Below are 26,612 nucleotides of genomic sequence, written 5' to 3'. Positions count from 1 at the left end.
ACGTCTCTCCTTATGGAGAGTGACATACCAGCTGGCTTGTCAAGGTAAGGAGGCTTATTCAAGAAACAGGCAGGCGATCCGTTGTCTTCCCAGCTCTCCTGAAGCTGGGTGTAGACAGACCATGTGGTCTGCTGCTGCTCCAGCTACAGATTGAAGACGGTGCCATTTTACACTGCCTGATATAGGCCAAGAGCCCATTGTGACACGTGAGAGTTCCAGAGCCTATGGATAAAGGCCCCATTGTGACTGCACGTGAAGGTTCCGCGCTCAGATTCTATCTCCTGCAGGCAGCGCACATGATTGGTCAAAAGTATTAGAATACTACTCACACAGGTGTAGATGGACAAGACAAGCATATTCAAGATCTGCACAGACCCCATTTTTCCATTTTTTTTTTCAAAAATACATATAATACACCACATTCAAACATCAGTGGTCCACAATGTTTTCCAAAAGAATTCATGCATGCGGGCGGTCACAAATGTGGTCTGTATCGCCGAACTACTCATTGGATACTTCAATGTAAACACTTAGTACTGACAGCAGGGGCCTCATTTGGTAGATGGCACAATCTTTTTGCAACACTGTAACAAAAGGCCTAATTCAGGCCTACATCTTAACACACCTGTAGCAACCAGCAAAGTGTTGCAAATGGTCAAGTGAAATCGAGCAAAAGGGTACATTTGGCATTTGAAATGTGCTTTTTCCACCCTGAAAAGAATTCACAGGAAGGGTTAAAAGACAATTTGCGCCGATTTCAATCCAATCTGTTTTTAGAAACTGGATCAGAGAAGGAGTGCACTGATCCCGGAGACACTGCAATAACGGGTCAATGCGTGGAGTGGACAGAGCAAGCTCCAGTTCCAGCTCCCTGTTCTAAAAATCTCTTTAATATGTGGTCCCCAAATAGGGGACGTATCAGATATTAAACTGATAAGAACAGATACTACCACTTGATCTAAGCCATGAAAGGCTGAGAAGCGTTGCCTGAAATGCTTTGCCTCTACGGCCCCACCAAGGCCTACAACCAGCACCCATTGGGGAGACAGCGCGAAAGATTGCCAAGGGGAAGACATTTGTCGAAACTCTGGATGGATGCCTTCTCAAATGACAGTTCTGGTGTGTGTGAGTGTGTGGGTGTGTGTGTTCAAGCTGGGCACAACGCATTTTTGAATCTGCATAACTCCGCCTATTTTAACACACCCTCCATCCCTTTCCTTCGAAATAGTGCAAATAGCCTCTTCAGAGAAAAAGAGGACTTAAACTCTATAGCGCCACCTGTTGGAAGTAGCAATCCTACAAGTCACAATCAACTCTTTAACGACGAGTCATGCAATATGACTTAGGCTTTAAACCAAATCAGTATCTCATTTCGCAGACATGGTGTTTGGGGCTGTTGGCCCTCGTCAGTGCGAAGCATGAGAACTGATTTGGCTAGGTGAGAGGCTCTGGACTGGGGTCTAAGGTGTAACGTCTCTCCTTATGGAGAGTGACATACCAGCTGGCTTGTCAAGGTAAGGAGGCTTATTCAAGAAACAGGCAGGCGATCCGTTGTCTTCCCAGCTCTCCTGAAGCTGGGTGTAGACAGACCATGTGGTCTGCTGCTGCTCCAGCTACAGATTGAAGACGGTGCCATTTTACACTGCCTGATATAGGCCAAGAGCCCATTGTGACACGTGAGAGTTCCAGAGCCTATGGATAAAGGCCCCATTGTGACTGCACGTGAAGGTTCCGCGCTCAGATTCTATCTCCTGCAGGCAGCGCACATGATTGGTCAAAAGTATTAGAATACTACTCACACAGGTGTAGATGGACAAGACAAGCATATTCAAGATCTGCACAGACCCCATTTTTCCATTTTTTTTTTCAAAAATACATATAATACACCACATTCAAACATCAGTGGTCCACAATGTTTTCCAAAAGAATTCATGCATGCGGGCGGTCACAAATGTGGTCTGTATCGCCGAACTACTCATTGGATACTTCAATGTAAACACTTAGTACTGACAGCAGGGGCCTCATTTGGTAGATGGCACAATCTTTTTGCAACACTGTAACAAAAGGCCTAATTCAGGCCTACATCTTAACACACCTGTAGCAACCAGCAAAGTGTTGCAAATGGTCAAGTGAAATCGAGCAAAAGGGTACATTTGGCATTTGAAATGTGCTTTTTCCACCCTGAAAAGAATTCACAGGAAGGGTTAAAAGACAATTTGCGCCGATTTCAATCCAATCTGTTTTTAGAAACTGGATCAGAGAAGGAGTGCACTGATCCCGGAGACACTGCAATAACGGGTCAATGCGTGGAGTGGACAGAGCAAGCTCCAGTTCCAGCTCCCTGTTCTAAAAATCTCTTTAATATGTGGTCCCCAAATAGGGGACGTATCAGATATTAAACTGATAAGAACAGATACTACCACTTGATCTAAGCCATGAAAGGCCGAGAAGCGTTGCCTGAAATGCTTTGCCTCTACGGCCCCACCAAGGCCTACAACCAGCACCCATTGGGGAGACAGCGCGAAAGATTGCCAAGGGGAAGACATTTGTCGAAACTCTGGATGGATGCCTTCTCAAATGACAGTTCTGGTGTGTGTGAGTGTGTGGGTGTGTGTGTTCAAGCTGGGCACAACGCATTTTTGAATCTGCATAACTCCGCCTATTTTAACACACCCTCCATCCCTTTCCTTCGAAATAGTGCAAATAGCCTCTTCAGAGAAAAAGAGGACTTAAACTCTATAGCGCCACCTGTTGGAAGTAGCAATCCTACAAGTCACAATCAACTCTTTAACGACGAGTCATGCAATATGACTTAGGCTTTAAACCAAATCAGTATCTCATTTCGCAGACATGGTGTTTGGGGCTGTTGGCCCTCGTCAGTGCGAAGCATGAGAACGGATTTGGCTAGGTGAGAGGCTCTGGACTGGGGTCTAAGGTGTAACGTCTCTCCTTATGGAGAGTGACATACCAGCTGGCTTGTCAAGGTAAGGAGGCTTATTCAAGAAACAGGCAGGCGATCCGTTGTCTTCCCAGCTCTCCTGAAGCTGGGTGTAGACAGACCATGTGGTCTGCTGCTGCTCCAGCTACAGATTGAAGACGGTGCCATTTTACACTGCCTGATATAGGCCAAGAGCCCATTGTGACACGTGAGAGTTCCAGAGCCTATGGATAAAGGCCCCATTGTGACTGCACGTGAAGGTTCCGCGCTCAGATTCTATCTCCTGCAGGCAGCGCACATGATTGGTCAAAAGTATTAGAATACTACTCACACAGGTGTAGATGGACAAGACAAGCATATTCAAGATCTGCACAGACCCCATTTTTCCATTTTTTTTTTCAAAAATACATATAATACACCACATTCAAACATCAGTGGTCCACAATGTTTTCCAAAAGAATTCATGCATGCGGGCGGTCACAAATGTGGTCTGTATCGCCGAACTACTCATTGGATACTTCAATGTAAACACTTAGTACTGACAGCAGGGGCCTCATTTGGTAGATGGCACAATCTTTTTGCAACACTGTAACAAAAGGCCTAATTCAGGCCTACATCTTAACACACCTGTAGCAACCAGCAAAGTGTTGCAAATGGTCAAGTGAAATCGAGCAAAAGGGTACATTTGGCATTTGAAATGTGCTTTTTCCACCCTGAAAAGAATTCACAGGAAGGGTTAAAAGACAATTTGCGCCGATTTCAATCCAATCTGTTTTTAGAAACTGGATCAGAGAAGGAGTGCACTGATCCCGGAGACACTGCAATAACGGGTCAATGCGTGGAGTGGACAGAGCAAGCTCCAGTTCCAGCTCCCTGTTCTAAAAATCTCTTTAATATGTGGTCCCCAAATAGGGGACGTATCAGATATTAAACTGATAAGAACAGATACTACCACTTGATCTAAGCCATGAAAGGCCGAGAAGCGTTGCCTGAAATGCTTTGCCTCTACGGCCCCACCAAGGCCTACAACCAGCACCCATTGGGGAGACAGCGCGAAAGATTGCCAAGGGGAAGACATTTGTCGAAACTCTGGATGGATGCCTTCTCAAATGACAGTTCTGGTGTGTGTGAGTGTGTGGGTGTGTGTGTTCAAGCTGGGCACAACGCATTTTTGAATCTGCATAACTCCGCCTATTTTAACACACCCTCCATCCCTTTCCTTCGAAATAGTGCAAATAGCCTCTTCAGAGAAAAAGAGGACTTAAACTCTATAGCGCCACCTGTTGGAAGTAGCAATCCTACAAGTCACAATCAACTCTTTAACGACGAGTCATGCAATATGACTTAGGCTTTAAACCAAATCAGTATCTCATTTCGCAGACATGGTGTTTGGGGCTGTTGGCCCTCGTCAGTGCGAAGCATGAGAACTGATTTGGCTAGGTGAGAGGCTCTGGACTGGGGTCTAAGGTGTAACGTCTCTCCTTATGGAGAGTGACATACCAGCTGGCTTGTCAAGGTAAGGAGGCTTATTCAAGAAACAGGCAGGCGATCCGTTGTCTTCCCAGCTCTCCTGAAGCTGGGTGTAGACAGACCATGTGGTCTGCTGCTGCTCCAGCTACAGATTGAAGACGGTGCCATTTTACACTGCCTGATATAGGCCAAGAGCCCATTGTGACACGTGAGAGTTCCAGAGCCTATGGATAAAGGCCCCATTGTGACTGCACGTGAAGGTTCCGCGCTCAGATTCTATCTCCTGCAGGCAGCGCACATGATTGGTCAAAAGTATTAGAATACTACTCACACAGGTGTAGATGGACAAGACAAGCATATTCAAGATCTGCACAGACCCCATTTTTCCATTTTTTTTTTCAAAAATACATATAATACACCACATTCAAACATCAGTGGTCCACAATGTTTTCCAAAAGAATTCATGCATGCGGGCGGTCACAAATGTGGTCTGTATCGCCGAACTACTCATTGGATACTTCAATGTAAACACTTAGTACTGACAGCAGGGGCCTCATTTGGTAGATGGCACAATCTTTTTGCAACACTGTAACAAAAGGCCTAATTCAGGCCTACATCTTAACACACCTGTAGCAACCAGCAAAGTGTTGCAAATGGTCAAGTGAAATCGAGCAAAAGGGTACATTTGGCATTTGAAATGTGCTTTTTCCACCCTGAAAAGAATTCACAGGAAGGGTTAAAAGACAATTTGCGCCGATTTCAATCCAATCTGTTTTTAGAAACTGGATCAGAGAAGGAGTGCACTGATCCCGGAGACACTGCAATAACGGGTCAATGCGTGGAGTGGACAGAGCAAGCTCCAGTTCCAGCTCCCTGTTCTAAAAATCTCTTTAATATGTGGTCCCCAAATAGGGGACGTATCAGATATTAAACTGATAAGAACAGATACTACCACTTGATCTAAGCCATGAAAGGCCGAGAAGCGTTGCCTGAAATGCTTTGCCTCTACGGCCCCACCAAGGCCTACAACCAGCACCCATTGGGGAGACAGCGCGAAAGATTGCCAAGGGGAAGACATTTGTCGAAACTCTGGATGGATGCCTTCTCAAATGACAGTTCTGGTGTGTGTGAGTGTGTGGGTGTGTGTGTTCAAGCTGGGCACAACGCATTTTTGAATCTGCATAACTCCGCCTATTTTAACACACCCTCCATCCCTTTCCTTCGAAATAGTGCAAATAGCCTCTTCAGAGAAAAAGAGGACTTAAACTCTATAGCGCCACCTGTTGGAAGTAGCAATCCTACAAGTCACAATCAACTCTTTAACGACGAGTCATGCAATATGACTTAGGCTTTAAACCAAATCAGTATCTCATTTCGCAGACATGGTGTTTGGGGCTGTTGGCCCTCGTCAGTGCGAAGCATGAGAACTGATTTGGCTAGGTGAGAGGCTCTGGACTGGGGTCTAAGGTGTAACGTCTCTCCTTATGGAGAGTGACATACCAGCTGGCTTGTCAAGGTAAGGAGGCTTATTCAAGAAACAGGCAGGCGATCCGTTGTCTTCCCAGCTCTCCTGAAGCTGGGTGTAGACAGACCATGTGGTCTGCTGCTGCTCCAGCTACAGATTGAAGACGGTGCCATTTTACACTGCCTGATATAGGCCAAGAGCCCATTGTGACACGTGAGAGTTCCAGAGCCTATGGATAAAGGCCCCATTGTGACTGCACGTGAAGGTTCCGCGCTCAGATTCTATCTCCTGCAGGCAGCGCACATGATTGGTCAAAAGTATTAGAATACTACTCACACAGGTGTAGATGGACAAGACAAGCATATTCAAGATCTGCACAGACCCCATTTTTCCATTTTTTTTTTCAAAAATACATATAATACACCACATTCAAACATCAGTGGTCCACAATGTTTTCCAAAAGAATTCATGCATGCGGGCGGTCACAAATGTGGTCTGTATCGCCGAACTACTCATTGGATACTTCAATGTAAACACTTAGTACTGACAGCAGGGGCCTCATTTGGTAGATGGCACAATCTTTTTGCAACACTGTAACAAAAGGCCTAATTCAGGCCTACATCTTAACACACCTGTAGCAACCAGCAAAGTGTTGCAAATGGTCAAGTGAAATCGAGCAAAAGGGTACATTTGGCATTTGAAATGTGCTTTTTCCACCCTGAAAAGAATTCACAGGAAGGGTTAAAAGACAATTTGCGCCGATTTCAATCCAATCTGTTTTTAGAAACTGGATCAGAGAAGGAGTGCACTGATCCCGGAGACACTGCAATAACGGGTCAATGCGTGGAGTGGACAGAGCAAGCTCCAGTTCCAGCTCCCTGTTCTAAAAATCTCTTTAATATGTGGTCCCCAAATAGGGGACGTATCAGATATTAAACTGATAAGAACAGATACTACCACTTGATCTAAGCCATGAAAGGCCGAGAAGCGTTGCCTGAAATGCTTTGCCTCTACGGCCCCACCAAGGCCTACAACCAGCACCCATTGGGGAGACAGCGCGAAAGATTGCCAAGGGGAAGACATTTGTCGAAACTCTGGATGGATGCCTTCTCAAATGACAGTTCTGGTGTGTGTGAGTGTGTGGGTGTGTGTGTTCAAGCTGGGCACAACGCATTTTTGAATCTGCATAACTCCGCCTATTTTAACACACCCTCCATCCCTTTCCTTCGAAATAGTGCAAATAGCCTCTTCAGAGAAAAAGAGGACTTAAACTCTATAGCGCCACCTGTTGGAAGTAGCAATCCTACAAGTCACAATCAACTCTTTAACGACGAGTCATGCAATATGACTTAGGCTTTAAACCAAATCAGTATCTCATTTCGCAGACATGGTGTTTGGGGCTGTTGGCCCTCGTCAGTGCGAAGCATGAGAACTGATTTGGCTAGGTGAGAGGCTCTGGACTGGGGTCTAAGGTGTAACGTCTCTCCTTATGGAGAGTGACATACCAGCTGGCTTGTCAAGGTAAGGAGGCTTATTCAAGAAACAGGCAGGCGATCCGTTGTCTTCCCAGCTCTCCTGAAGCTGGGTGTAGACAGACCATGTGGTCTGCTGCTGCTCCAGCTACAGATTGAAGACGGTGCCATTTTACACTGCCTGATATAGGCCAAGAGCCCATTGTGACACGTGAGAGTTCCAGAGCCTATGGATAAAGGCCCCATTGTGACTGCACGTGAAGGTTCCGCGCTCAGATTCTATCTCCTGCAGGCAGCGCACATGATTGGTCAAAAGTATTAGAATACTACTCACACAGGTGTAGATGGACAAGACAAGCATATTCAAGATCTGCACAGACCCCATTTTTCCATTTTTTTTTTCAAAAATACATATAATACACCACATTCAAACATCAGTGGTCCACAATGTTTTCCAAAAGAATTCATGCATGCGGGCGGTCACAAATGTGGTCTGTATCGCCGAACTACTCATTGGATACTTCAATGTAAACACTTAGTACTGACAGCAGGGGCCTCATTTGGTAGATGGCACAATCTTTTTGCAACACTGTAACAAAAGGCCTAATTCAGGCCTACATCTTAACACACCTGTAGCAACCAGCAAAGTGTTGCAAATGGTCAAGTGAAATCGAGCAAAAGGGTACATTTGGCATTTGAAATGTGCTTTTTCCACCCTGAAAAGAATTCACAGGAAGGGTTAAAAGACAATTTGCGCCGATTTCAATCCAATCTGTTTTTAGAAACTGGATCAGAGAAGGAGTGCACTGATCCCGGAGACACTGCAATAACGGGTCAATGCGTGGAGTGGACAGAGCAAGCTCCAGTTCCAGCTCCCTGTTCTAAAAATCTCTTTAATATGTGGTCCCCAAATAGGGGACGTATCAGATATTAAACTGATAAGAACAGATACTACCACTTGATCTAAGCCATGAAAGGCCGAGAAGCGTTGCCTGAAATGCTTTGCCTCTACGGCCCCACCAAGGCCTACAACCAGCACCCATTGGGGAGACAGCGCGAAAGATTGCCAAGGGGAAGACATTTGTCGAAACTCTGGATGGATGCCTTCTCAAATGACAGTTCTGGTGTGTGTGAGTGTGTGGGTGTGTGTGTTCAAGCTGGGCACAACGCATTTTTGAATCTGCATAACTCCGCCTATTTTAACACACCCTCCATCCCTTTCCTTCGAAATAGTGCAAATAGCCTCTTCAGAGAAAAAGAGGACTTAAACTCTATAGCGCCACCTGTTGGAAGTAGCAATCCTACAAGTCACAATCAACTCTTTAACGACGAGTCATGCAATATGACTTAGGCTTTAAACCAAATCAGTATCTCATTTCGCAGACATGGTGTTTGGGGCTGTTGGCCCTCGTCAGTGCGAAGCATGAGAACTGATTTGGCTAGGTGAGAGGCTCTGGACTGGGGTCTAAGGTGTAACGTCTCTCCTTATGGAGAGTGACATACCAGCTGGCTTGTCAAGGTAAGGAGGCTTATTCAAGAAACAGGCAGGCGATCCGTTGTCTTCCCAGCTCTCCTGAAGCTGGGTGTAGACAGACCATGTGGTCTGCTGCTGCTCCAGCTACAGATTGAAGACGGTGCCATTTTACACTGCCTGATATAGGCCAAGAGCCCATTGTGACACGTGAGAGTTCCAGAGCCTATGGATAAAGGCCCCATTGTGACTGCACGTGAAGGTTCCGCGCTCAGATTCTATCTCCTGCAGGCAGCGCACATGATTGGTCAAAAGTATTAGAATACTACTCACACAGGTGTAGATGGACAAGACAAGCATATTCAAGATCTGCACAGACCCCATTTTTCCATTTTTTTTTTCAAAAATACATATAATACACCACATTCAAACATCAGTGGTCCACAATGTTTTCCAAAAGAATTCATGCATGCGGGCGGTCACAAATGTGGTCTGTATCGCCGAACTACTCATTGGATACTTCAATGTAAACACTTAGTACTGACAGCAGGGGCCTCATTTGGTAGATGGCACAATCTTTTTGCAACACTGTAACAAAAGGCCTAATTCAGGCCTACATCTTAACACACCTGTAGCAACCAGCAAAGTGTTGCAAATGGTCAAGTGAAATCGAGCAAAAGGGTACATTTGGCATTTGAAATGTGCTTTTTCCACCCTGAAAAGAATTCACAGGAAGGGTTAAAAGACAATTTGCGCCGATTTCAATCCAATCTGTTTTTAGAAACTGGATCAGAGAAGGAGTGCACTGATCCCGGAGACACTGCAATAACGGGTCAATGCGTGGAGTGGACAGAGCAAGCTCCAGTTCCAGCTCCCTGTTCTAAAAATCTCTTTAATATGTGGTCCCCAAATAGGGGACGTATCAGATATTAAACTGATAAGAACAGATACTACCACTTGATCTAAGCCATGAAAGGCCGAGAAGCGTTGCCTGAAATGCTTTGCCTCTACGGCCCCACCAAGGCCTACAACCAGCACCCATTGGGGAGACAGCGCGAAAGATTGCCAAGGGGAAGACATTTGTCGAAACTCTGGATGGATGCCTTCTCAAATGACAGTTCTGGTGTGTGTGAGTGTGTGGGTGTGTGTGTTCAAGCTGGGCACAACGCATTTTTGAATCTGCATAACTCCGCCTATTTTAACACACCCTCCATCCCTTTCCTTCGAAATAGTGCAAATAGCCTCTTCAGAGAAAAAGAGGACTTAAACTCTATAGCGCCACCTGTTGGAAGTAGCAATCCTACAAGTCACAATCAACTCTTTAACGACGAGTCATGCAATATGACTTAGGCTTTAAACCAAATCAGTATCTCATTTCGCAGACATGGTGTTTGGGGCTGTTGGCCCTCGTCAGTGCGAAGCATGAGAACTGATTTGGCTAGGTGAGAGGCTCTGGACTGGGGTCTAAGGTGTAACGTCTCTCCTTATGGAGAGTGACATACCAGCTGGCTTGTCAAGGTAAGGAGGCTTATTCAAGAAACAGGCAGGCGATCCGTTGTCTTCCCAGCTCTCCTGAAGCTGGGTGTAGACAGACCATGTGGTCTGCTGCTGCTCCAGCTACAGATTGAAGACGGTGCCATTTTACACTGCCTGATATAGGCCAAGAGCCCATTGTGACACGTGAGAGTTCCAGAGCCTATGGATAAAGGCCCCATTGTGACTGCACGTGAAGGTTCCGCGCTCAGATTCTATCTCCTGCAGGCAGCGCACATGATTGGTCAAAAGTATTAGAATACTACTCACACAGGTGTAGATGGACAAGACAAGCATATTCAAGATCTGCACAGACCCCATTTTTCCATTTTTTTTTTCAAAAATACATATAATACACCACATTCAAACATCAGTGGTCCACAATGTTTTCCAAAAGAATTCATGCATGCGGGCGGTCACAAATGTGGTCTGTATCGCCGAACTACTCATTGGATACTTCAATGTAAACACTTAGTACTGACAGCAGGGGCCTCATTTGGTAGATGGCACAATCTTTTTGCAACACTGTAACAAAAGGCCTAATTCAGGCCTACATCTTAACACACCTGTAGCAACCAGCAAAGTGTTGCAAATGGTCAAGTGAAATCGAGCAAAAGGGTACATTTGGCATTTGAAATGTGCTTTTTCCACCCTGAAAAGAATTCACAGGAAGGGTTAAAAGACAATTTGCGCCGATTTCAATCCAATCTGTTTTTAGAAACTGGATCAGAGAAGGAGTGCACTGATCCCGGAGACACTGCAATAACGGGTCAATGCGTGGAGTGGACAGAGCAAGCTCCAGTTCCAGCTCCCTGTTCTAAAAATCTCTTTAATATGTGGTCCCCAAATAGGGGACGTATCAGATATTAAACTGATAAGAACAGATACTACCACTTGATCTAAGCCATGAAAGGCCGAGAAGCGTTGCCTGAAATGCTTTGCCTCTACGGCCCCACCAAGGCCTACAACCAGCACCCATTGGGGAGACAGCGCGAAAGATTGCCAAGGGGAAGACATTTGTCGAAACTCTGGATGGATGCCTTCTCAAATGACAGTTCTGGTGTGTGTGAGTGTGTGGGTGTGTGTGTTCAAGCTGGGCACAACGCATTTTTGAATCTGCATAACTCCGCCTATTTTAACACACCCTCCATCCCTTTCCTTCGAAATAGTGCAAATAGCCTCTTCAGAGAAAAAGAGGACTTAAACTCTATAGCGCCACCTGTTGGAAGTAGCAATCCTACAAGTCACAATCAACTCTTTAACGACGAGTCATGCAATATGACTTAGGCTTTAAACCAAATCAGTATCTCATTTCGCAGACATGGTGTTTGGGGCTGTTGGCCCTCGTCAGTGCGAAGCATGAGAACTGATTTGGCTAGGTGAGAGGCTCTGGACTGGGGTCTAAGGTGTAACGTCTCTCCTTATGGAGAGTGACATACCAGCTGGCTTGTCAAGGTAAGGAGGCTTATTCAAGAAACAGGCAGGCGATCCGTTGTCTTCCCAGCTCTCCTGAAGCTGGGTGTAGACAGACCATGTGGTCTGCTGCTGCTCCAGCTACAGATTGAAGACGGTGCCATTTTACACTGCCTGATATAGGCCAAGAGCCCATTGTGACACGTGAGAGTTCCAGAGCCTATGGATAAAGGCCCCATTGTGACTGCACGTGAAGGTTCCGCGCTCAGATTCTATCTCCTGCAGGCAGCGCACATGATTGGTCAAAAGTATTAGAATACTACTCACACAGGTGTAGATGGACAAGACAAGCATATTCAAGATCTGCACAGACCCCATTTTTCCATTTTTTTTTTCAAAAATACATATAATACACCACATTCAAACATCAGTGGTCCACAATGTTTTCCAAAAGAATTCATGCATGCGGGCGGTCACAAATGTGGTCTGTATCGCCGAACTACTCATTGGATACTTCAATGTAAACACTTAGTACTGACAGCAGGGGCCTCATTTGGTAGATGGCACAATCTTTTTGCAACACTGTAACAAAAGGCCTAATTCAGGCCTACATCTTAACACACCTGTAGCAACCAGCAAAGTGTTGCAAATGGTCAAGTGAAATCGAGCAAAAGGGTACATTTGGCATTTGAAATGTGCTTTTTCCACCCTGAAAAGAATTCACAGGAAGGGTTAAAAGACAATTTGCGCCGATTTCAATCCAATCTGTTTTTAGAAACTGGATCAGAGAAGGAGTGCACTGATCCCGGAGACACTGCAATAACGGGTCAATGCGTGGAGTGGACAGAGCAAGCTCCAGTTCCAGCTCCCTGTTCTAAAAATCTCTTTAATATGTGGTCCCCAAATAGGGGACGTATCAGATATTAAACTGATAAGAACAGATACTACCACTTGATCTAAGCCATGAAAGGCCGAGAAGCGTTGCCTGAAATGCTTTGCCTCTACGGCCCCACCAAGGCCTACAACCAGCACCCATTGGGGAGACAGCGCGAAAGATTGCCAAGGGGAAGACATTTGTCGAAACTCTGGATGGATGCCTTCTCAAATGACAGTTCTGGTGTGTGTGAGTGTGTGGGTGTGTGTGTTCAAGCTGGGCACAACGCATTTTTGAATCTGCATAACTCCGCCTATTTTAACACACCCTCCATCCCTTTCCTTCGAAATAGTGCAAATAGCCTCTTCAGAGAAAAAGAGGACTTAAACTCTATAGCGCCACCTGTTGGAAGTAGCAATCCTACAAGTCACAATCAACTCTTTAACGACGAGTCATGCAATATGACTTAGGCTTTAAACCAAATCAGTATCTCATTTCGCAGACATGGTGTTTGGGGCTGTTGGCCCTCGTCAGTGCGAAGCATGAGAACTGATTTGGCTAGGTGAGAGGCTCTGGACTGGGGTCTAAGGTGTAACGTCTCTCCTTATGGAGAGTGACATACCAGCTGGCTTGTCAAGGTAAGGAGGCTTATTCAAGAAACAGGCAGGCGATCCGTTGTCTTCCCAGCTCTCCTGAAGCTGGGTGTAGACAGACCATGTGGTCTGCTGCTGCTCCAGCTACAGATTGAAGACGGTGCCATTTTACACTGCCTGATATAGGCCAAGAGCCCATTGTGACACGTGAGAGTTCCAGAGCCTATGGATAAAGGCCCCATTGTGACTGCACGTGAAGGTTCCGCGCTCAGATTCTATCTCCTGCAGGCAGCGCACATGATTGGTCAAAAGTATTAGAATACTACTCACACAGGTGTAGATGGACAAGACAAGCATATTCAAGATCTGCACAGACCCCATTTTTCCATTTTTTTTTTCAAAAATACATATAATACACCACATTCAAACATCAGTGGTCCACAATGTTTTCCAAAAGAATTCATGCATGCGGGCGGTCACAAATGTGGTCTGTATCGCCGAACTACTCATTGGATACTTCAATGTAAACACTTAGTACTGACAGCAGGGGCCTCATTTGGTAGATGGCACAATCTTTTTGCAACACTGTAACAAAAGGCCTAATTCAGGCCTACATCTTAACACACCTGTAGCAACCAGCAAAGTGTTGCAAATGGTCAAGTGAAATCGAGCAAAAGGGTACATTTGGCATTTGAAATGTGCTTTTTCCACCCTGAAAAGAATTCACAGGAAGGGTTAAAAGACAATTTGCGCCGATTTCAATCCAATCTGTTTTTAGAAACTGGATCAGAGAAGGAGTGCACTGATCCCGGAGACACTGCAATAACGGGTCAATGCGTGGAGTGGACAGAGCAAGCTCCAGTTCCAGCTCCCTGTTCTAAAAATCTCTTTAATATGTGGTCCCCAAATAGGGGACGTATCAGATATTAAACTGATAAGAACAGATACTACCACTTGATCTAAGCCATGAAAGGCCGAGAAGCGTTGCCTGAAATGCTTTGCCTCTACGGCCCCACCAAGGCCTACAACCAGCACCCATTGGGGAGACAGCGCGAAAGATTGCCAAGGGGAAGACATTTGTCGAAACTCTGGATGGATGCCTTCTCAAATGACAGTTCTGGTGTGTGTGAGTGTGTGGGTGTGTGTGTTCAAGCTGGGCACAACGCATTTTTGAATCTGCATAACTCCGCCTATTTTAACACACCCTCCATCCCTTTCCTTCGAAATAGTGCAAATAGCCTCTTCAGAGAAAAAGAGGACTTAAACTCTATAGCGCCACCTGTTGGAAGTAGCAATCCTACAAGTCACAATCAACTCTTTAACGACGAGTCATGCAATATGACTTAGGCTTTAAACCAAATCAGTATCTCATTTCGCAGACATGGTGTTTGGGGCTGTTGGCCCTCGTCAGTGCGAAGCATGAGAACTGATTTGGCTAGGTGAGAGGCTCTGGACTGGGGTCTAAGGTGTAACGTCTCTCCTTATGGAGAGTGACATACCAGCTGGCTTGTCAAGGTAAGGAGGCTTATTCAAGAAACAGGCAGGCGATCCGTTGTCTTCCCAGCTCTCCTGAAGCTGGGTGTAGACAGACCATGTGGTCTGCTGCTGCTCCAGCTACAGATTGAAGACGGTGCCATTTTACACTGCCTGATATAGGCCAAGAGCCCATTGTGACACGTGAGAGTTCCAGAGCCTATGGATAAAGGCCCCATTGTGACTGCACGTGAAGGTTCCGCGCTCAGATTCTATCTCCTGCAGGCAGCGCACATGATTGGTCAAAAGTATTAGAATACTACTCACACAGGTGTAGATGGACAAGACAAGCATATTCAAGATCTGCACAGACCCCATTTTTCCATTTTTTTTTTCAAAAATACATATAATACACCACATTCAAACATCAGTGGTCCACAATGTTTTCCAAAAGAATTCATGCATGCGGGCGGTCACAAATGTGGTCTGTATCGCCGAACTACTCATTGGATACTTCAATGTAAACACTTAGTACTGACAGCAGGGGCCTCATTTGGTAGATGGCACAATCTTTTTGCAACACTGTAACAAAAGGCCTAATTCAGGCCTACATCTTAACACACCTGTAGCAACCAGCAAAGTGTTGCAAATGGTCAAGTGAAATCGAGCAAAAGGGTACATTTGGCATTTGAAATGTGCTTTTTCCACCCTGAAAAGAATTCACAGGAAGGGTTAAAAGACAATTTGCGCCGATTTCAATCCAATCTGTTTTTAGAAACTGGATCAGAGAAGGAGTGCACTGATCCCGGAGACACTGCAATAACGGGTCAATGCGTGGAGTGGACAGAGCAAGCTCCAGTTCCAGCTCCCTGTTCTAAAAATCTCTTTAATATGTGGTCCCCAAATAGGGGACGTATCAGATATTAAACTGATAAGAACAGATACTACCACTTGATCTAAGCCATGAAAGGCCGAGAAGCGTTGCCTGAAATGCTTTGCCTCTACGGCCCCACCAAGGCCTACAACCAGCACCCATTGGGGAGACAGCGCGAAAGATTGCCAAGGGGAAGACATTTGTCGAAACTCTGGATGGATGCCTTCTCAAATGACAGTTCTGGTGTGTGTGAGTGTGTGGGTGTGTGTGTTCAAGCTGGGCACAACGCATTTTTGAATCTGCATAACTCCGCCTATTTTAACACACCCTCCATCCCTTTCCTTCGAAATAGTGCAAATAGCCTCTTCAGAGAAAAAGAGGACTTAAACTCTATAGCGCCACCTGTTGGAAGTAGCAATCCTACAAGTCACAATCAACTCTTTAACGACGAGTCATGCAATATGACTTAGGCTTTAAACCAAATCAGTATCTCATTTCGCAGACATGGTGTTTGGGGCTGTTGGCCCTCGTCAGTGCGAAGCATGAGAACTGATTTGGCTAGGTGAGAGGCTCTGGACTGGGGTCTAAGGTGTAACGTCTCTCCTTATGGAGAGTGACATACCAGCTGGCTTGTCAAGGTAAGGAGGCTTATTCAAGAAACAGGCAGGCGATCCGTTGTCTTCCCAGCTCTCCTGAAGCTGGGTGTAGACAGACCATGTGGTCTGCTGCTGCTCCAGCTACAGATTGAAGACGGTGCCATTTTACACTGCCTGATATAGGCCAAGAGCCCATTGTGACACGTGAGAGTTCCAGAGCCTATGGATAAAGGCCCCATTGTGACTGCACGTGAAGGTTCCGCGCTCAGATTCTATCTCCTGCAGGCAGCGCACATGATTGGTCAAAAGTATTAGAATACTACTCACACAGGTGTAGATGGACAAGACAAGCATATTCAAGATCTGCACAGACCCCATTTTTCCATTTTTTTTTTCAAAAATACATATAATACACCACATTCAAACATCAGTGGTCCACAATGTTTTCCAAAAGAATTCATGCATGCGGGCGGTCACAAATGTGGTCTGTATCGCCGAACTACTCATTGGATACTTCAATGTAAACACTTAGTACTGACAGCAGGGGCCTCATTTGGTAGATGGCACAATCTTTTTGCAACACTGTAACAAAAGGCCTAATTCAGGCCTACATCTTAACACACCTGTAGCAACCAGCAAAGTGTTGCAAATGGTCAAGTGAAATCGAGCAAAAGGGTACATTTGGCATTTGAAATGTGCTTTTTCCACCCTGAAAAGAATTCACAGGAAGGGTTAAAAGACAATTTGCGCCGATTTCAATCCAATCTGTTTTTAGAAACTGGATCAGAGAAGGAGTGCACTGATCCCGGAGACACTGCAATAACGGGTCAATGCGTGGAGTGGACAGAGCAAGCTCCAGTTCCAGCTCCCTGTTCTAAAAATCTCTTTAATATGTGGTCCCCAAATAGGGGACGTATCAGATATTAAACTGATAAGAACAGATACTACCACTTGATCTAAGCCATGAAAGGCCGAGAAGCGTTGCCTGAAATGCTTTGCCTCTACGGCCCCACCAAGGCCTACAACCAGCACCCATTGGGGAGACAGCGCGAAAGATTGCCAAGGGGAAGACATTTGTCGAAACTCTGGATGGATGCCTTCTCAAATGACAGTTCTGGTGTGTGTGAGTGTGTGGGTGTGTGTGTTCAAGCTGGGCACAACGCATTTTTGAATCTGCATAACTCCGCCTATTTTAACACACCCTCCATCCCTTTCCTTCGAAATAGTGCAAATAGCCTCTTCAGAGAAAAAGAGGACTTAAACTCTATAGCGCCACCTGTTGGAAGTAGCAATCCTACAAGTCACAATCAACTCTTTAACGACGAGTCATGCAATATGACTTAGGCTTTAAACCAAATCAGTATCTCATTTCGCAGACATGGTGTTTGGGGCTGTTGGCCCTCGTCAGTGCGAAGCATGAGAACTGATTTGGCTAGGTGAGAGGCTCTGGACTGGGGTCTAAGGTGTAACGTCTCTCCTTATGGAGAGTGACATACCAGCTGGCTTGTCAAGGTAAGGAGGCTTATTCAAGAAACAGGCAGGCGATCCGTTGTCTTCCCAGCTCTCCTGAAGCTGGGTGTAGACAGACCATGTGGTCTGCTGCTGCTCCAGCTACAGATTGAAGACGGTGCCATTTTACACTGCCTGATATAGGCCAAGAGCCCATTGTGACACGTGAGAGTTCCAGAGCCTATGGATAAAGGCCCCATTGTGACTGCACGTGAAGGTTCCGCGCTCAGATTCTATCTCCTGCAGGCAGCGCACATGATTGGTCAAAAGTATTAGAATACTACTCACACAGGTGTAGATGGACAAGACAAGCATATTCAAGATCTGCACAGACCCCATTTTTCCATTTTTTTTTTCAAAAATACATATAATACACCACATTCAAACATCAGTGGTCCACAATGTTTTCCAAAAGAATTCATGCATGCGGGCGGTCACAAATGTGGTCTGTATCGCCGAACTACTCATTGGATACTTCAATGTAAACACTTAGTACTGACAGCAGGGGCCTCATTTGGTAGATGGCACAATCTTTTTGCAACACTGTAACAAAAGGCCTAATTCAGGCCTACATCTTAACACACCTGTAGCAACCAGCAAAGTGTTGCAAATGGTCAAGTGAAATCGAGCAAAAGGGTACATTTGGCATTTGAAATGTGCTTTTTCCACCCTGAAAAGAATTCACAGGAAGGGTTAAAAGACAATTTGCGCCGATTTCAATCCAATCTGTTTTTAGAAACTGGATCAGAGAAGGAGTGCACTGATCCCGGAGACACTGCAATAACGGGTCAATGCGTGGAGTGGACAGAGCAAGCTCCAGTTCCAGCTCCCTGTTCTAAAAATCTCTTTAATATGTGGTCCCCAAATAGGGGACGTATCAGATATTAAACTGATAAGAACAGATACTACCTTTTTTTTTTTTTTTTTTATTTTTTTTTTCCCTCAGATGGGAAGTTCCACAGTCAAGACTCCACAACTTTATGGAACTCATCTCCCAAAACAGCAAGCCACATACACAATGTAACCGCCATTCCCATCATCACTGGAAAACACAACAAAATATATTTGTTAACAACACAAAAAAACTCAAGATACATTAAACAAAATGTTTCCACTTTTTGGTTTTCCAAACTCCCTCTGCATCCACCTCCCCTCTCCTCCTCTGATCACACACAAAACAAAAATACAATTTTCCCAGAATAATTTTTATGCAATTTTTAACTTCAATATCCTTCCTTTTAAACACATATATATTCCTCACATCCCACAAAACCTCTTTTATACATGCCATCATTAACCACAATACTCTCTCCTTTTCCCCACACATACCCAATCCAAACATAAAAAGCTCAAAAGACAACAGATTCACCTCACACAGCTCCTTACACAAACGACCCAACCCTGCAATCACACTTCTAGCGTACTGACAATTCCAAAACAAATGCACCACGCTCTCACTTCCACCACATCCACTCCTCGGACACTTCTCACTCCTCACTAAACCCCGATTTTTCTGAAACTCCCTCACCGGTAACACCCCATGCAATGACTGCCATACAATCTCACTCTGCCTGTTTGTCATACCATTCATCCGTACCTTCTTCCATACTTTCTGCACATCATCCCCTCTTACCACTTTAAGATCTGGTAAGGACAGCCTGTAAACTTGTCCAATGTCACATTCCATCTCTCTACACTCAATCATCTTATATACAGCTTTCTTCTTTTCTAACAATCTCACATCCACATCACAGAGTTCATACTTCACTAAAAATTTGTAAACCCACACATACCACACAGGAACCTCAAAAGCCACTGGGCTCCTAAGATCTCTTTCACGCCATTTCAAACGAAACAAGAAATTTCCAAACAAAAACCTGCACATACATGCATACTTCCCATCCATCCTAATCACACCTAATACAAACACCATAATATTCACGCCAAAAAATACATTCAAATTTGGGAAACCCAGTCCCCCCTTATCCAAACTCTTCATAACAATTTCTCTCCTAGCACGCTCCATACATGAACCCCAAAAAAAGACAAACAAAACCCTATTTAATCTTCTAACACACATGTAGCTTGGTGGAAAAACCAACGCAACATACAAAAAAATAGGTAACACAACACTCTTAATAACTAAAATTTTACCAAAAAACGTAAGATCCCTCAAATTCCAAAAATTTAACTTACGCTCCACTCTCTCTCTCACATCCACCCAGCTTTCCTCTCCATCCAATTTCTCCGAAAATTTCACGCCCAAAACCTTTATCGGTCCACTCACCACATTCACTCCAACATCATCGCTCAGACTCCTCCCCCCAAAATTCTTACACTCACTCTTCTCCCAATTCACTTTAAAAGCAGAAGCTCCACAAAAAAAAGAAACCAACAACTTCACACGCCGTGCCGAACACTCTGAATCACACAACACACACACATCATCCATATAAGCACTCATCTTCCACTCTCTCCCCCCACCCCCCGGTACTTGCACACCCCGAATCACCTTATCTCTTCTCAACAGACATAACAATGGCTCAATTGCACAAATAAATACGATAGGGGACAAAGGGCACCCCTGCCGAACACCCGAAAACACATTTACTCTCCTCCCCACATTTCCATTCAACAACACACAACTATAAATATTCTTATACAAACTTCTCACTCTCTCAACAAATTCAGAAGGAAATCCCATCCTCACCAACACACTAAACAAAAAACCATGCGCCAACCTATCATACGCCTTCTCAAAATCCAAACTCAACACATACACCCCCTTCTTACGACTCATGCAGTCCCATAAACAATCTCTCAACATACACAAACTTCCATGTATTCGTCTTCCAGGCACCGCACAACATTGCTCCTCACCCACCACACTCCCAACCACGCCACGCATCCTGTTGGCCAAAAGCTTCGCATAAATCTTATAATCACAATTCAACAATGTGATCGGCCTCCAGTTTTTAAGATTTTTCAAATCACCCTTTTTTGGCAATAACACAACCACCCCTGCACGCATACCATTTACTATCTCTGCATTCGCCCACATATACTTACATACATCCACAAAATCCTTCCCAATCACATCCCACATCACACGATAAAATTCCACCGGTAAACCATCCTCCCCCGGTGTTTTATTCAACGCCATACTACACACCACCTTCCATACTTCTTCATCTGTCACATCACCCATCAAACTTTCCCTTTCTATCTTATTCAAACTATTTTCCAAACCACTCAGCACCTCACTCTCCAAACCTTCATCCCTCCATTTCACAGCATACAAATCATCATAAAACTTTGCCACTTCCTCACACAAGTCCACACCACTCACTTCATTTCCATCCATCCCATTCAAAACACTCATACTCTGTCTTTTCCCAAAAACTTTTTTAAAGAAAAAACGCGAACACTTCTCATTCTTCTCCAAATTCTCTATCTTGGCCCTATACACAATACTCCTCCCTCTTTCTAACAAAAAATCATCCACTTCTTTTTTCACTTTCACCAAATCTTCACTCACATCCATCCCTCCGGCCCTCAACTTATACAACACGCTCAATCTTGCATTTAAAAAAACAAACCTTTTCCTCTTTGCAGCCGCACACTTGTACCCGAGTTTTTTAAAAAAACTCTTGGTTTTCCATTTAACCCAATCCCACCATTCACACACGCTTCTGAAATCACTCCTGCATCCACACCAATCTGCATAAATTCTTTTATACTCCTCTCTCACACCCCCTCCTTCCAGCAAACTCACATTCAGCTTCCACACACCTTTCCCAGCCACCTCATTAACATGCAAATCCAATTCACACTTCATACACACATGATCCGAAAAAACCACACTCTCCTGTGCATAACTAACAGGAATCATATTTTTAGACACAAAACAATGATCTAACCTAGACGCCACCCTCCCACTATCAGAAAAAAAAGTATTTAACAACGGCGCTATCTTGCATGCACACTGCATATCCCTTAAACCAAAATCACTCACCATATCCATTAACACTTTCCCTGCCACATCCACATTCACACTTCCCACGTCACAGTTCATATCACCCACTAACACTACAGGCACTCTCCCAGGAATAAAAAACTTAATTTTTTCAAATAAAACTTTACGCTCCTGTTTTTCCACAGGCGCATATACATTAATAACACAAAAACGAACATTTCTAAACTCAAAATTAGCCAACACACACCTTCCAACCTCAATCACCATATAGTCACACAAACTCACATCACTTCCCTTCACTAAAAAACCCACACCATCATTTTTATTACAAGCACTCCCTGACCACACAGACGCACCATGAGACCATTCACTCCCCTTCACATCATCCACAATCCCACACTCCTGCAAACAAAAAATTCCTGCATTTTGTGTTGCAAAAAAATCCAAAATAGCCGCCCGCCGCAACCTATTTTTAAAGACCCTCACATTTTGTGATATAATTATAAACCCCATAATATACACAGAAACAAAAACACTAAAGCGAACAACCTACAAAAAGGACATTAAACAACTTATATGAGAAAAAAAAAAAAAAAAAAAAAAAAAAAAACATTTTAAAGCAACTGCAATATACAAAACACATTTTAACGGCAAAAGCTATGTACAAAAACGCTTAGAAAAAAAAAGCACATAACTAAGCAGTGTCGCCACTGTCCTCCTCCACCATCTGCGCCGCGCAGCTTTCAGAGCCGCTGACCTCCATACACTCCTCCACACGTGACTTCTTCCGCCCAACTTTTCTCTGGGGCATTCCTGCTTCTGGAACCTCAAAGTCAAAATTTTCCCCACCACCCTCCCTGGGACACTTTCGACCTCCAGGCTCCTCTTGTGAGGAAAAAGCACCTATATTTCTCGGGTCCGATTCAGGAATCACAGGATCAACCAACTCCTCCGCCCCAGAAGTATCAAAATCCATCAGCGCACTCAACTCCTCTGTATTAATAACTGGAACCTCCTTTTTTTTCTTACTTTTATTAGTCATAGCACGCTCTTCCTGCTTTGCGGCTCTCCAAAATAATTTGTCCTCCAGCTCCTCCTTCCTCCTTTCAGCCTCCTTGTCCTCCTGCCTTCTATCCCGCCGTCTCTCAACCATAGAGGGCGGAATTATTTCAGCGCTCCGCTGCGCAGAAGACTTGCTTTCCTCCCGCCTCCTCTCCTCTTCCCGTTTCTTTACCTCCTCCTCTCTCTTTTTCTCCTCCTCCTGCCTCCGCTCCTCACGCTTTTTTCCTTCCTCCTCCCGCCTCTCCTCCTCTCTGGTTGGCCTCCTCGGCCCAGCATACGGACAGTCCCTATACAGGTGCCCTATGTCTCCACACTGGTCACACTCACGTGGCATTGGACACTGAGCCGCCATATGGCCCTCCTGTTTACAATTGCGGCAAACCATACTTTTCTCACAGGTACTCTGTAGGTGCCCAAACTGAAAACACTTCCTACAGTATAGAGGCTGCCCTGCATATGTCAGGAAGCCCCTTTGCCCTGCTACCGAAAAGTTCGCCGGGGGATGGGCGAAACCTCCCAAACAACTTGGGTCTCTCCTCAGTTTCACACGAAACACGTATTTACAATTAAAGATCCCCAAGCAATTTTTTTGCTTTTCTCCACCCTTCACATACTCGCAATAACGAGCCAGGAACTGCTCCAGCAAACTTACTTCAGTGTAAGGGTTATACACCGTCACAGTTACAACTTTCTCCATTAGCCCAAACAAAGGCTCCACCCGCACTCCCTCCAGGCATGGATCACCATCATGACTTCTGAGCCACTCAAAGATAGTTAAGCAAACTGCCTCACTCACAAAGGTAACATCATATGTACCTTGATTCCGGAACTCGTTAACGCTGAAAATGTCCGTCCGGTGGGCTCCAGCCTTTTCCTCCAGCAGGTCACGAACCACGAAAACCACATTATTTCGGGCACTTCCTTCCACGACCACACGAATGGTATTCTTGATGAACATCTTCACCTCTTCAGTCTTCTCTGCCGGTACAAAGACCGCAGTAGCAAATCAGCAGCACGCTGCCAGGAATCACTCGCACCCCCTGACCGCGACACAAGATCGCAGCCAAAAGGCCGAGAAGCGTTGCCTGAAATGCTTTGCCTCTACGGCCCCACCAAGGCCTACAACCAGCACCCATTGGGGAGACAGCGCGAAAGATTGCCAAGGGGAAGACATTTGTCGAAACTCTGGATGGATGCCTTCTCAAATGACAGTTCTGGTGTGTGTGAGTGTGTGGGTGTGTGTGTTCAAGCTGGGCACAACGCATTTTTGAATCTGCATAACTCCGCCTATTTTAACACACCCTCCATCCCTTTCCTTCGAAATAGTGCAAATAGCCTCTTCAGAGAAAAAGAGGACTTAAACTCTATAGCGCCACCTGTTGGAAGTAGCAATCCTACAAGTCACAATCAACTCTTTAACGACGAGTCATGCAATATGACTTAGGCTTTAAACCAAATCAGTATCTCATTTCGCAGACATGGTGTTTGGGGCTGTTGGCCCTCGTCAGTGCGAAGCATGAGAACTGATTTGGCTAGGTGAGAGGCTCTGGACTGGGGTCTAAGGTGTAACGTCTCTCCTTATGGAGAGTGACATACCAGCTGGCTTGTCAAGGTAAGGAGGCTTATTCAAGAAACAGGCAGGCGATCCGTTGTCTTCCCAGCTCTCCTGAAGCTGGGTGTAGACAGACCATGTGGTCTGCTGCTGCTCCAGCTACAGATTGAAGACGGTGCCATTTTACACTGCCTGATATAGGCCAAGAGCCCATTGTGACACGTGAGAGTTCCAGAGCCTATGGATAAAGGCCCCATTGTGACTGCACGTGAAGGTTCCGCGCTCAGATTCTATCTCCTGCAGGCAGCGCACATGATTGGTCAAAAGTATTAGAATACTACTCACACAGGTGTAGATGGACAAGACAAGCATATTCAAGATCTGCACAGACCCCATTTTTCCATTTTTTTTTTCAAAAATACATATAATACACCACATTCAAACATCAGTGGTCCACAATGTTTTCCAAAAGAATTCATGCATGCGGGCGGTCACAAATGTGGTCTGTATCGCCGAACTACTCATTGGATACTTCAATGTAAACACTTAGTACTGACAGCAGGGGCCTCATTTGGTAGATGGCACAATCTTTTTGCAACACTGTAACAAAAGGCCTAATTCAGGCCTACATCTTAACACACCTGTAGCAACCAGCAAAGTGTTGCAAATGGTCAAGTGAAATCGAGCAAAAGGGTACATTTGGCATTTGAAATGTGCTTTTTCCACCCTGAAAAGAATTCACAGGAAGGGTTAAAAGACAATTTGCGCCGATTTCAATCCAATCTGTTTTTAGAAACTGGATCAGAGAAGGAGTGCACTGATCCCGGAGACACTGCAATAACGGGTCAATGCGTGGAGTGGACAGAGCAAGCTCCAGTTCCAGCTCCCTGTTCTAAAAATCTCTTTAATATGTGGTCCCCAAATAGGGGACGTATCAGATATTAAACTGATAAGAACAGATACTACCTTTTTTTTTTTTTTTTTTATTTTTTTTTTCCCTCAGATGGGAAGTTCCACAGTCAAGACTCCACAACTTTATGGAACTCATCTCCCAAAACAGCAAGCCACATACACAATGTAACCGCCATTCCCATCATCACTGGAAAACACAACAAAATATATTTGTTAACAACACAAAAAAACTCAAGATACATTAAACAAAATGTTTCCACTTTTTGGTTTTCCAAACTCCCTCTGCATCCACCTCCCCTCTCCTCCTCTGATCACACACAAAACAAAAATACAATTTTCCCAGAATAATTTTTATGCAATTTTTAACTTCAATATCCTTCCTTTTAAACACATATATATTCCTCACATCCCACAAAACCTCTTTTATACATGCCATCATTAACCACAATACTCTCTCCTTTTCCCCACACATACCCAATCCAAACATAAAAAGCTCAAAAGACAACAGATTCACCTCACACAGCTCCTTACACAAACGACCCAACCCTGCAATCACACTTCTAGCGTACTGACAATTCCAAAACAAATGCACCACGCTCTCACTTCCACCACATCCACTCCTCGGACACTTCTCACTCCTCACTAAACCCCGATTTTTCTGAAACTCCCTCACCGGTAACACCCCATGCAATGACTGCCATACAATCTCACTCTGCCTGTTTGTCATACCATTCATCCGTACCTTCTTCCATACTTTCTGCACATCATCCCCTCTTACCACTTTAAGATCTGGTAAGGACAGCCTGTAAACTTGTCCAATGTCACATTCCATCTCTCTACACTCAATCATCTTATATACAGCTTTCTTCTTTTCTAACAATCTCACATCCACATCACAGAGTTCATACTTCACTAAAAATTTGTAAACCCACACATACCACACAGGAACCTCAAAAGCCACTGGGCTCCTAAGATCTCTTTCACGCCATTTCAAACGAAACAAGAAATTTCCAAACAAAAACCTGCACATACATGCATACTTCCCATCCATCCTAATCACACCTAATACAAACACCATAATATTCACGCCAAAAAATACATTCAAATTTGGGAAACCCAGTCCCCCCTTATCCAAACTCTTCATAACAATTTCTCTCCTAGCACGCTCCATACATGAACCCCAAAAAAAGACAAACAAAACCCTATTTAATCTTCTAACACACATGTAGCTTGGTGGAAAAACCAACGCAACATACAAAAAAATAGGTAACACAACACTCTTAATAACTAAAATTTTACCAAAAAACGTAAGATCCCTCAAATTCCAAAAATTTAACTTACGCTCCACTCTCTCTCTCACATCCACCCAGCTTTCCTCTCCATCCAATTTCTCCGAAAATTTCACGCCCAAAACCTTTATCGGTCCACT

At 44.7% G+C, this 26,612-nt stretch overlaps 12 non-coding genes and 2 pseudogenes across 12 annotated transcripts; all 14 read right to left on the bottom strand.

Annotated features, from left to right (window-relative positions):
- Positions 1-791: 791 nt before the first annotated feature.
- LOC138668002 (U2 spliceosomal RNA) lies at positions 792-985 on the bottom strand. The gene has a single exon (XR_011319037.1). It is a non-coding gene; the product is annotated as a U2 spliceosomal RNA (small nuclear RNA).
- Positions 986-2,261: 1,276 nt separating this feature from the next.
- LOC138667959 (U2 spliceosomal RNA) lies at positions 2,262-2,455 on the bottom strand. The gene has a single exon (XR_011318996.1). It is a non-coding gene; the product is annotated as a U2 spliceosomal RNA (small nuclear RNA).
- Positions 2,456-3,731: 1,276 nt separating this feature from the next.
- On the bottom strand, positions 3,732-3,925 carry LOC138667958 (U2 spliceosomal RNA). The gene has a single exon (XR_011318995.1). It is a non-coding gene; the product is annotated as a U2 spliceosomal RNA (small nuclear RNA).
- Positions 3,926-5,201: 1,276 nt separating this feature from the next.
- LOC138667957 (U2 spliceosomal RNA) lies at positions 5,202-5,395 on the bottom strand. Its single transcript, XR_011318994.1, has one exon. It is a non-coding gene; the product is annotated as a U2 spliceosomal RNA (small nuclear RNA).
- A 1,276-nt stretch (positions 5,396-6,671) lies between these two features.
- LOC138667956 (U2 spliceosomal RNA) lies at positions 6,672-6,865 on the bottom strand. Its single transcript, XR_011318993.1, has one exon. It is a non-coding gene; the product is annotated as a U2 spliceosomal RNA (small nuclear RNA).
- Positions 6,866-8,141: 1,276 nt separating this feature from the next.
- On the bottom strand, positions 8,142-8,335 carry LOC138667955 (U2 spliceosomal RNA). Its single transcript, XR_011318992.1, has one exon. It is a non-coding gene; the product is annotated as a U2 spliceosomal RNA (small nuclear RNA).
- A 1,276-nt stretch (positions 8,336-9,611) lies between these two features.
- LOC138667954 (U2 spliceosomal RNA) lies at positions 9,612-9,805 on the bottom strand. The gene has a single exon (XR_011318991.1). It is a non-coding gene; the product is annotated as a U2 spliceosomal RNA (small nuclear RNA).
- A 1,276-nt stretch (positions 9,806-11,081) lies between these two features.
- Positions 11,082-11,275, bottom strand: LOC138667953 (U2 spliceosomal RNA). The gene has a single exon (XR_011318990.1). It is a non-coding gene; the product is annotated as a U2 spliceosomal RNA (small nuclear RNA).
- A 1,276-nt stretch (positions 11,276-12,551) lies between these two features.
- Positions 12,552-12,745, bottom strand: LOC138667952 (U2 spliceosomal RNA). The gene has a single exon (XR_011318989.1). It is a non-coding gene; the product is annotated as a U2 spliceosomal RNA (small nuclear RNA).
- A 1,276-nt stretch (positions 12,746-14,021) lies between these two features.
- Positions 14,022-14,215, bottom strand: LOC138667951 (U2 spliceosomal RNA). The gene has a single exon (XR_011318988.1). It is a non-coding gene; the product is annotated as a U2 spliceosomal RNA (small nuclear RNA).
- A 1,276-nt stretch (positions 14,216-15,491) lies between these two features.
- On the bottom strand, positions 15,492-15,685 carry LOC138667950 (U2 spliceosomal RNA). The gene has a single exon (XR_011318987.1). It is a non-coding gene; the product is annotated as a U2 spliceosomal RNA (small nuclear RNA).
- Positions 15,686-16,961: 1,276 nt separating this feature from the next.
- LOC138667949 (U2 spliceosomal RNA) lies at positions 16,962-17,155 on the bottom strand. Its single transcript, XR_011318986.1, has one exon. It is a non-coding gene; the product is annotated as a U2 spliceosomal RNA (small nuclear RNA).
- Positions 17,156-18,431: 1,276 nt separating this feature from the next.
- On the bottom strand, positions 18,432-18,634 carry LOC138668022 (U2 spliceosomal RNA; annotated as a pseudogene).
- A 6,444-nt stretch (positions 18,635-25,078) lies between these two features.
- On the bottom strand, positions 25,079-25,281 carry LOC138668020 (U2 spliceosomal RNA; annotated as a pseudogene).
- Positions 25,282-26,612: the final 1,331 nt, after the last annotated feature.

Source organism: Ranitomeya imitator, chromosome 2 (genome assembly GCF_032444005.1).
Source record: "Ranitomeya imitator isolate aRanImi1 chromosome 2, aRanImi1.pri, whole genome shotgun sequence".
NCBI lineage: Eukaryota > Metazoa > Chordata > Amphibia > Anura > Dendrobatidae > Ranitomeya > Ranitomeya imitator.
Note: the sequence above shows the minus strand (reverse complement) of the source record. Positions and strands in the feature narration are given on the sequence as shown.